At 40.0% G+C, this 9,696-nt stretch overlaps 1 pseudogene; it reads left to right on the top strand.

The window, feature by feature from the left end:
- Nucleotides 1-7,180: 7,180 nt before the first annotated feature.
- LOC114491947 lies at nucleotides 7,181-7,620 on the top strand (annotated as a pseudogene).
- The last annotated feature ends 2,076 nt before the right edge of the window (nucleotides 7,621-9,696 follow it).

Genomic DNA, 9,696 nt, shown 5'->3' with positions numbered 1-9,696 from the left:
TGTTAGTGGAACAGGGTGGATCCACTTTGTGCTGTGGATGAGAACATAAAACGGTGTGGCGCCTATGGAAAATATGGTGGTGGTTCCTCAAAAAAATAAATACAGGACTACCATATGATCTAGAAATTCCACTTCTGGGTATTTAATCAAAAGAATTGAAAGCAGGGACTGGAACAGCTATGTTACACCTATCTTCACTGCAGCATTATTCTAATAGCAAAAAAGTGGAAGCAACCCAAGTGTCCTGTGGTTGCCAGGGGCTGGAGGAGGGAGAATGAGGAGTTTGTGTTTAATAGGGGCAGAGTTTATTTTTGTTTATTTGCTTGCTTTATTTTCTGTCTCCCCCACTTGTATATAAACTCTGGGACAGCTGGGATCATGCCTTTTTCCCAGAGTTTCCTTTTGGGAAAATGAAGAAGCCCTGGAGATGGATGAAGGTGAAGGTAGCACAACAATGTGAGTGTATACTTGGAAATAGTTAAGATAGTAAATTGTGTGTTATGTGTATGCTACTTACTACAATTAAAAAAATACAAAATGCACTAATAAAGTCTTTTCATGTTTTCAATAGTGAGGTAATGATATGCTTTTTTTGTTATTGTCTTGTTTTCTCAGTGCCAATCCATTTATTTACTCACATATTTTTCATTCATCTATTTAGTCCTAAACATTGTATTGAACTCCTGTAATACATCATTTACAGTGGTCTGAGCCTTATGTGAATCTCCTCAAATTTAAAGTCTAGAAGGAAGTGTATTATAGGAACAGATAAGCACAGGATCATGTGACAAGTATAACTCATAGAAGCAACATTTGTAAGATAGTGAAATAATATAAAGAACAGGAAACGTCCCCTGGCTGGTGTGGCTTAGTGGATGGAGCTCCAGCCTGCAAACCAAGAGGTCTTGGTTTGTTTCTTGGACAGGACACATGCCTAGGCTGCAGGCCAGGTCCCCAGTTGATGGCATGTGAGAGGCAACCAATGTTTCTCTACCTTTCTTTCTCTCTCCCTTCCCCCTCTCTGAAAGTAAATAAATAAAATCTTAAAAGAAAAAAGAACAAGAAACAGGGGGTGGGAAAAGGAAAAGTAACAAAGAAAGAAATCTATTTTACATAAATTCAATGGGTATCTATAGGTACCTCATTTCCCCCACCATTTTATATATATATATAAAGGTCTGGATTTATATTATCATTTCTACCATTTGTTTCAAAATTTTCTATTACAAAAAGATCATTGAATTGCTGGTAGTGCTCAAGGTAATTTAACCTACTCTCTACACTATTTTGCACATGAAGAAACTGAGGCTTATAAAGTTGAAAGGTAGGGTAAAATGTCCCACGATAAAATTAGTGTCAAACCTGTCTAGAATATAGATTTTTTTGGCAGAGCCTGTTTTCTTATACTATACTACCTTTTCCAAAGCAGCCACACATGTATTTGTCACCAGTGATCCAGTACTTACTGGCATCACATGATCTCACATTTATACAGCACTGTCTTAAACCTTTCAAATTATTGTCGACAGCAGTGAGGCATGTTTTTACTTCTGAGAGGTCAAAGGACTTTATTCTGGTTAGAAAAGACAGTCATAATCTATGCTGCTGATGTGAAGAATTTACTTGAACGTAAGTCTGTTCATTTACTTATTAGTCATACATTTAATAGTCAAAAAACATTGGAGGGTAGATGCTGTTAAATACAGTGGGAACACAGTAATGAAAACACACACATAATTCAACAGTCCCTTCTTTTTTTTTATCTTTTTTTAAAGATTTTATTTATTTATTTTTAGAGAGGTAAGGGAGGGAGAAAGAGAGAGAGAGAGAAACATCAATGTGCGGTTGCTGGGGGCTGTGGCCTGCAACCCAGGCATGTGCCCTGACTGGGAATCGAACCTGCGACACTTTGGTTCACAGCCCGCGCTCAAGCCACTGAGCTATACCAGCCAGGGGCAAGCAGTCCCTTCTTAAATAAAGTGTTTCTATCATCATTAACATGTGTCAGAATAATTTTTTTGGATAAGAGCCAAGTAGAATTTCACAGCTGGTTAAGTGCTTAAGTGTTCTTGATATATTAGTCAGCAACTTTTAATTCTTCTCTAGATTTTATTTCCTATTTTGAGCCTCAGAGACTAAAAATTGATCAGTACCATTATGTGAGATGGAAGCTCTAGGAAGTAGAGAAGATTTTTATGGGGGAAAAGATGATGTGTTTAGTTTGGGACAAACCAAATTTGGATTTCCAGCAGCATGGCATCTGGGAATAATTTGACAGATGCTTGAAAGTTTGAGTGGAATTCAAAAGGAGGTCGAAGCTAGAAATGGGGAGCTGTCTGCAGAGATGGGAGTTGAAGCACTGTTTGATTTTGCCTCCTACCAAGACCGCCAGGACCACCGAGACCCCCCTATGTTCCAACAAGTTGCAGCAGGCACAATGCATCCTAAGGACCATGGAGCAATTCAGCAAGGGAGTGTTAGGAAGGACACAGAGGACTGGGCTCATAGTAGGTGGTCTGGAGGGTGGTCAAGGATATAGGGGTCCACTCTGGACTCGACGCTGGCAAGAGGCAGGATAACTCTATGACTGGGTATCTTCAAAAATCTTTTTTAGAAGTAGGTCATACTACAGCAGGACTAAAGCTATAATTAGTGTAGAAGTAGCAGTGCCTCCTATTCATCTGAATAATGAATGGATGCTAGGTCATTTTTGTGGCTCATACAATGTTCACAGTTTATGTTCAGAAATAATTACTGAGGTCTCATTTGTGTCTTGATGCATCCAGGTTTCAGAGTAGCCTTCACAGATGTTGACATTCAGTGTCATTGTTGTTATTTTCATGGGGAGAACACCGAGGCTTAGCTGGGAGCCCCCAGCTAGATCTAGGATGGCAGAGGCTGGACTTCTTTCTCAAGAGGAAGGAGACAGAAAGTTCAAGAAAGCCTCTTGAGACTCCCTTGCCCTCCCAGCTTGTAATTTGGACAGTGGCAAAGCAAGTGAAAACGGAATGAGAAAACCTGGTAAATGCAACATCAGCTGTCCCTACTTCACATTTTAAAACACACACATTCCTATGTTGAGAGACAACAAATAAAATAGCATAGCAAAGTGGTGTGGTTTGGAAATGATTTCCATCTAGAAAAATGGGTGTCATTGGCTGCGTGAGCTCATGCAGAAAACCCTGTTAAATTCATTTAACTTATTTAGTTGGAGTAGGTTGTAGTCATTCAGTGCCTAAGAAATCCTACAGTTTGTTAACAGTTTGGTCTGTTATCAAGACTCTTGCATCATTCTTAAGAAATTGCAGCACTGTGATAAAATCGTGTCTGTCTTTCAATGTAATTTTCTATTTGTCTGCAAGTGACTGATTTCTTTTGATCCTTCCTGACCTGCTTGGTTCTTGTTAGGTTGAATTTTAAAATTCTTGCCTGTTGCTCAGACTCTCAAGGAATGTTGTGAACCCATCAGAATAAATGGACCACTACACTTTCAAGAACAACTTCCCAGACTTGGTTTTCTCAGACCAGATTTGTAAAGTTCTTACAAGTACCATGGTTACTGCTCCTTTCTTCAGCAGCTGATTCTACGCATTTGCATGGGGTGGGAATCTGACTCCTAACCCCAAACTGCTCATTGTGTCTTCATTTGAATGGGAACTTCCTTTCATCTTGACCCACACCTTCTATTGTACAGGCCTCTGCGTTCTATACCCTCCATCTCAGCAACACGGGGATTTGAATGTTTGTCTCTTCTCAGCCCTCCTAAGACATAATGCCTGGAGATGTCCCCTGTCACAGTGCTCCCTGGGGGATGTGAGAAACCCTGACACCCCTCAGTCTCCCTCCGTCTGCTTCAGAATCCCCATGACTCCCCAGAATGAACTCAGAGAGATGGAAGTTTGGAGCGGCCGACCTGGCACAGAGAGGGCTGCAGCCTTCTTGGCTCTGTCCCATCTGCCTTTCCGGGCCATTTTCCCCTGGGAAAAGCCCTGGTAGGGAGTGTGCAATGTGTGGGTGTTTTCCAGTCAGGACTCTCCACCGATTGCTTTGATAGCTCCATTCGTTATGCTCATTTTGATCTAGCATGTGAAGTGTGAAGACAGTGGGCACAGGATTGCCATAAAAGAGCTATTGTTGACACATTTCTTTAGACCAGTAAGGAGGCTTGCAGGACCACTGGTAGACTGCCAGCAACTACGCTGCAAAGCTCCTCCCTTCTCTGTGGTCTAAGACATAAAAGTACAGAGCTGTGAGTGGCTAGGAGCCATCCTCAACCCTGCAGGAAGATTGCTTTGCAGATTAGGAATGAAATCTGGGTAGTTTTGGAGCCTGAGAGATATTCACAGGCCATTAGCATTTAAATAAGGTCCTTTCATGCTTTTCTTAGTGATCTGAGCCCTTGCACCCTGAAGGAAGAGCACTATTTTCTCCCTGACTGACACAGAAGTCCACAGTGCAGCATATGCGAGTGTTTCCCTCTACACCAGAATTACACACGATTTGTCAACAGCTGACACTGTTAATAAAGGATTTACACATATCATGAAAATGTCTACATATGGCTTAAATGCATGCCAATTGGTTAAATTAATGTTGTAGTGATATATTTTGGAACTTTTTGTTGTGCTCTAGGGGTAAATTGCCCCTTAAATAAAAACATGTGGGCTGTAGAAGTCCCAGGTGCCTCAAATCAGCAAAGGGTTGGCAATCCCATGGGTTTTGGTGTATTTGACACAAGCAATGCTCATTAAATTTGGGGCCAACGTTGTACCTGACGTAAGTAGACAAATTGATCTTAAGAATTTCCTGAGACTACAACTGACTGTGCCCTCATAATACTTAGCGGTGTCCACAGTCCTCCCACTCCCTTGGGCCACTGTGACTTTCACTACTTCCTGAAATGCCATGGGTATCATGAGCTTCCAACTTTACCTTCTTTAAGTCTTCCAGCTGGGAAGTTCATATGCAGGTCCAGCAAATGCAAGAAAAGTGTCTGTTTTATGTATGGGCACTGTATTGCTATTCCTCTGAATCCCTGTTAACAAAGACACAATCTGTTCTAATGTATGGATACTTATTTTATGACATCATACATTCCTGAGGGTAAATAAAATGTGGGTCTGCCATACCAGTTAGCTTCATTAAGTGGAAAACTTGCCATTACTGGGTAACGTGTTGTTATGAGATAAATGAAGGCGTGAGATAGAAGGCAGTAAAACAGAGACCCACAGCTTCTTCTTGGGTAACCCAATGATTTTTCTCCATTTCCCTTACATGTTTGTATTTTCCTTTTCATTACTGTAGTTACAGGTAAATTTTATCTCCATAGCACCAGTGTTGGAGATAAAATCTCAACAGACACCAAGTATAAAAAGGATCGCTTGACATTTAAAGTAGGAAAACTGAGGTTGAAAAATCTATTTTTAGTAGCTGAGCCCTGTGAAATATATATATATATATATACATATTCCATATTAAAATTTCAGAATGCAGAACATGTCTCTTAAATAAGAAATATATCCTGTAAATGTAATATTCCACTCTTGCCTTTCATTTTACCAGTAGGTTTTGCTTTAGTAATACAAATATTAAAATAGGATTTAGGTAAGGAATATAAATGAATATAATTGTGCACTATTACAGTTTATTTTTTGCAGTTTTTTTTAAAGTAATAGAAACTTTATGCCAGCTCCCCTCCAAAATTATCATGGTACATCTAAGCAAACATTAATTTAAATTACAAGATGTGTTATTATATTCTTTATAGATATAGCAAAAAAATAACACAAATGCTTTGTAAAAATTGTTTAGAGCAAGTTTTATGGAAGCATTATTTTTTTAATTGTGAGAAACAACTGTACTACATTACCAAACAGTACTAAAGCTTTCTATCACCACCTACAAAGATTATGACTTAACATTTTTAATCAGAAAGAAAATGTTATAATTACTTTAAAATGTCTATTTTATACTATAGGGTAAAGCCATTTTCAGCCTTATGTTTTGTAACTTCATTTTTCTTTAGGGCTTAATCTCAGAACTTTCATTGGAAGGAAATTGTTTGGAAGGACAAAATAAAGCACTGCTCCTTGAATCCATGACTCTTACATTCTTTTATTTTCTCAAATGATTTGAGAAAAAAAACAAAAACTTCTTTTCCCTTAACCTTCATTGGCCATGACTCTTTATTTGCTACAAATTCCTACAGTGATCCCTTCCTATCACTGGTATTTTTAGAAAGGCCACAAAGAGGAAGTGAGAAAGAAGGAAATAAGTGGCCGGTAGGTACTATAGAGATCATCTACTTCAATCCCTTCAATGAACCCCCAAAAGAAACAGGATTGTAAAAGGTAAGTGAGCTTTGGAAAAGCAATGGGGAGAGACGCATAGGAAGATGATAGTTCTGAACAGCTCGAGCTGTACTTTCCTCTGGATCTACTGTGTGAGCTTGGGCATGTTGCTTCCTCTGCCTGTTCAGTTTCTCACTTGTGTAGTGAGCGCACATGACCTACTCACAGGCCTTTTTAATAGGGATAAACAAGACAATATGGTACAATTTTCCCTGTGTGTCCATCGGGAATTGGTATGAAGGGGACTAAACTTTTGCCACCCTAAAGCTATCCTTTGGGATATCAATTTTAAGCTGGTTATTTAGAAACAAAACACTCAGAAAGAACATTTGATCCTCTCCTTTTCCTGCCCACGATATTCAGGTAGAAAAATCTGCTCCAGGAAGGAAAGTCTAGGAGCATAATTTGTAGTAAATATGGTAGATAAGAAGGCACCAGGCTGGGGCCTGGTAGCCAGATCACCCCATGTCCTACTGAAGCAAAAATTTTGCCTGCCATGTATGTTCTGGTCTTCCTCAATTACCTGAAATTATGTGTTTCCTTTAAAATCCCATCCCTGCTCCCCTCATTTCTCCTTTGGTCAAAATGAGACATATACCAAATTTTACTTCACTGTCTTTGGAATTTTCATGCTTATGTATATTCCCTGTGCACACATATTAAAAACTGATTTTCTCCTATTTATCTGTCTCTGTTAATTTGATTATTAGAATAAGCTAGAAGAACTTAGAAAGTAAGAGGAAAAGTTTTTTTTCCTTTTTTTAGCCACTACAGTTCCAGGACACACCATGGATATCAAACTTTTTAGATGCTCACCTTTCTTATAGAAAATGCTGTAGCTCCTTCCACCATCTTTACATGTTGCCATAATGGTGGGCATAAATGTTCTGGCTGATGCTCTCAAGAGTATCAACAATGCTGAAAAGAGAGGCAAATGCCAGGTTCTTATCAGGCTGTGCTCTGAAGTTATCGTCCTGTCCCTAGCTGTGATGATGAGGCATGGTTACATTGGTGAATTTGAAATTATTGATGACTACAGAGCTGGGAAAATTGTTCTAAACCTCACCGACAAGTTGAACAAGTATGGAGTAATCAGCCTCAGATTTGATGAGCAACTCAAAGATGTAGAAAAATGGCAGAACAACCTGCTTCCATCAGTCAGTTTGGTGTCACTGTACTGACAACCTCAGTGGACATCATGGACCACGAAGAAGCAAGATGAAAACATACAGGAGGGAAAATCCTGGGGTTCTTTTTTCTAGGGATATAATACATACATGCAAATAAAATGCCTCAGTAGAAAAAATGGTGTAGTAATTGTGTGTAACCTATGTACAATCTCTGTATATTTCAGATCACCTCTAGATTACTTATAATACCTGATACAAAACAAATGCCCTGTAAATAGTTGTTTCACTGTATTGTTCAGGGATCAGCTTTCTAAAATTAAAATAAAATTCAATCTGCCGAGGGTTGAATCTGCAGGTACGGGCCAACTGTATATGGTGTCTGTTGCTGTTTCATCTTTAAGGAGAAAAAAAGTGAAGACAAAGAATGTGTGAGCTTAGGAAAGAGGCGCTGAAGATAAAAACATTTAAATACTGAAAATGGCCTTCTTCTCACCTCTCTGACACTTTAAACCCCATACACTGTACCCCAGATACTGAAATTAGGAGTGCTTGAGGGTGTGTGGAGTAAGCAGGGTCTCACCCCTGACGTTGCTTCCATCCATGGCAACCTCTAAGTCACCACTTAACACTGCTCGTTGCTGACATGGGAAGGAACTTAGACAGCAGATGAATCCAGTGGGGCCACTCATTTTTCTGGGGCCAGCTTGACACTCTCAGTAAAGAGAGTAAAAGAGTCATGGTTTGAATGTCCTCTTTCAGAGATTCAGTATCTTAATTTACAGTTTGATTTCTATTGAAATCCAGTGCATGTGACTGTCTTTAAGGTACTAAATAGCGTTCTTGTCCCACCCCTGTGAATTCATTTGCACAAAGCTCCGACAGGAGCCCACACCTCTGATCTCCTCTATGCAGCCTATCTCAGAATGTGGGGCTTTGGATCCCCCATTTCCACTTTGAATAATCTCAAACCTGCTCACCCTCCTAGGCACCATGCACACCCTTGGCAAATCAATCTCCCTTCTTGAAATCTTCAACAACACCCATCCAAATGATCTCCCTTGTCTCCAATATCCTGTGGCAGTTATCTAATGCACAGTTAAGCATCATATAAGGACACATGAGGAGATCGATGATTCCAAAGAAAAGTGCGAGAGTAGCTCACTCTCTCCTCCAGTGCCTGCTGTTGTTCCACGCACTGCAGAAGTCACACACTGAAGTTGAAGTGATTAGATTTTTCCTGTTCCTTGGGCACATAAAATATTGCAGACTTAATAAATATTTGATTAGAAAAGAAAAAAATGAGTCAATGAATAAATAAATGAGTGCAAGGCCTGTGCCTAGGTATTCTGACTAATTATTTAAATGCAGTCCTTGTCTCAAGGAATTTGTAATATGAAAGGGAAGATAAACTGCTCAATTTTCTCTTGTGCAAAACAGAATGGCCACCATATCATGAATAATCTGTGGGTTGACAGAAAAGACTAATTATGAAAAGACTTCATAAGGAAGACAGGATATGAGTTCATTTTGAAGGAGTTCAAAGATGGAGACAGTCTTGAAGAACATCTCAGAAGAATATCATGGGAGGATGCAAGTACCTGATGGAACTGAGCTAGGGAGGGCTGGGAATTCCTTAACCATGAGCCTGTGTTTCACTTTGGCTCTATGTAGATGGGTGTGCTCTGAAAAGGTGAGGATTTGGCTGTTATAGCTTTTGGCAGAGGTGGACAGTGAGTCTCACAGCAGGCTGAGGGCAGATCTTGCTTGGTTGCTCGTCTCAGGAATGCAAGACTTGATACCATGGACAGAGCACTGTCTTAATCAGCTCAAGCTGCTATAACAGAACACCCCAGCCTGGTGGTTTATAAACAATAGCGTTTAGTTCTCACAGTCTGGAGGCTGGAATTCTGAGATCAAGGCACCTGCAGAATCAGATTTGGTGAGAACCTGCTTCCTGATTCATAGATCCATCTTCTCACTGTGTCATCATAGGGCAGAAGGGGCAAGGGTGTTCATTTGAGGTCTCTTTTATGAGGATACTACTCCCATCATGAGAGCTCTACTCTTATGACCTTATCACCTCCCAAAGGTCTCACCTTCTAACACCATCACCCTGGGGTTTACATGCTAGCATATGAATTTAGGGGATGCAAACATTGAGTCCATAGCAGGCAGTTTTGCAATGTGCACTTCACTGTGTCTGACTTCTAAAGCTC

Source organism: Phyllostomus discolor, chromosome 1 (assembly GCF_004126475.2).
Source record: "Phyllostomus discolor isolate MPI-MPIP mPhyDis1 chromosome 1, mPhyDis1.pri.v3, whole genome shotgun sequence".
NCBI lineage: Eukaryota > Metazoa > Chordata > Mammalia > Chiroptera > Phyllostomidae > Phyllostomus > Phyllostomus discolor.
Note: the sequence above shows the minus strand (reverse complement) of the source record. Positions and strands in the feature narration are given on the sequence as shown.